Genomic DNA, 2,137 nt, shown 5'->3' on the forward strand with positions numbered 1-2,137 from the left:
AGTCACAATCAGACGTGTACAAAAATAAAATAAACATATATAATTTTGTAAGTTGTAATATTTAGTTAAATTTTGCTGGGTTTTTTTTTCCCCCCCCCATGTTATTTTACAAGTGCGATATTATGTATTTGATCTTTAAAATGTTTGATATGTTGTTAGTTGTAAAGAAATGTTATTCACAAGTAAATGTTAAATTTACGAGTTAATTTTTGTAAAAAAATGTTTAAGATACAGTGGTTATTTCTACTTTTATTGTTATTCTAAAATTTATGTCTTAAAGGAGTGGTAATATCTGACTTAGTTTAAATATTTAACATCTGCAGCTTTGTTATGTTACAGACATTTGATGCTTATCAACAAAATTTCTTCCTGAGAGTTCTTTACTTGTGGTAAATTTGTGAAACTAGATATAAATTATTAGGGTATAAACCGATTAGTAATTAGTAATAATTCTAAGAAAGTATTGCATATCCAATATTGCCAGACTATAGAAGCTGATTGGATTTCAAGAATGGATTTGGTGCAATTCTATGAGTTTCGTTGGTTAAATTTGTTTTATTGTGTTTTACGAGGGTTTTCTTTTTTTTATATAGATAAATCATTGAAATCTAGATATTTCAAAGCATTTCACTTAATTTAGTAGAAAACTAACATTATTGTACTTTAGAATAGTGTAATAATACCAAAACATCTTACATTATTTTCAATTCACAACGATAATCAGTCTTACTCTTAGAAAGACACAGTGAGTATTATTAACACAATGGAAAAAATTAACATTTGAACAATTAAATATTTGAATTGTTTTGTACTTATTAATAATACTAAAACAACAACTTACATTTATAATAACAATCTAAAAGTAAAATTTTACTATTCCTTTATTATAAAAGAAAAAGTGAGAAAGAAAGAGAATTTTACAAATTGCACTAAATTTTCCACGATTTCCGTACATTCCACACAAGAATACCTTTTTCCTAGAGGCCTTCATTTTTACCCACGATCGTAAAAAATTATCATTGCCTAGCACTTCTGCTCGTATCAGATCGCTTAAATTAAGGCCAAGTTTCAGACTGACTAAATCCAAGGTCCCTTAATTGCCGTTATACTTAACAGATACCCAGAGCAACACTCATTTTCATATGACTGGTTATTCTCATTTCAATATAGGTAGGGACATTCTCTACATGTCACCTGAACAACCATTGAAGAGCACTGATATCGACATCGTAAAGAGACGTGTCGTATTTAGTTATGTTCAACATAACTCCATGGGTGGTCACAAGTCAGTGGTGTAAGAAGGAGTTGCAAAGTGTGGATGCTTGGCTAGACATGCATATTTTTTACAATGAGAGACTGAAAGTATAAGGAGCTGCTAAAAGTAGCTCCCGTGCTGCAAAAGGCAGTTCAATCTAGGGAGTGTGGGGGAATACCCCTCAGAAAGTTAATATAATTTACAGTTACTATATAAGTCAAATATGTAAATGTGGGAATGCTATGCACCCCCAGTTCTGACACCTCTACAAGTATTACCTACTTTCTAGAATCTAGAACGACAAAGGCAATAAGCAACTTGAAACAAGTTCAACTTAACTTACAACCACTATGTAACTATAAAGTAACTAAGCAAGCACCTCTACTAATTACTATAACTTTTAATGTAGTAAGTGTATCTTCATGAAATGTGGCAAGATTTTAGTAAACATTATATGACTTTTTTCACAAAAAATCAGGTTTTAAGTATTTTTAATAAAGTTTTGTTTGTGAATATATGGAGTCAGAGTGTGACTCACAGCTTGACTAGTCAGGGTACAATGTGATTTTCACGTTAAAATTAAAATACGTTTGTCAGGTTACAGTTTTGGTATTATATTGTTACGTCTCTGGTCGTTTGTAAATTCCCTGTATAATTTCTTTCGGATGAAACTTTAGCAATACAAGTCCTTTCTTAAAGAAAATTAGTTCTTTCTCAATACAACTTTGCAATACACTTAATTTCCACAGTCACTTTAACACACTATAATTCACAACGATTCACGCACTTTACTTACGATCACTATCGCGCTTGACTCAATTGTCCGTCTCTGTCTCTGCCTGTCTGTAATTATCTATGCCGTCACTTTATTTGCCGGCTTAT

This window comes from Limulus polyphemus, unplaced genomic scaffold, assembly GCF_000517525.1.
Source record: "Limulus polyphemus unplaced genomic scaffold, Limulus_polyphemus-2.1.2 Scaffold1614, whole genome shotgun sequence".
Taxonomy (NCBI): domain Eukaryota; kingdom Metazoa; phylum Arthropoda; class Merostomata; order Xiphosura; family Limulidae; genus Limulus; species Limulus polyphemus.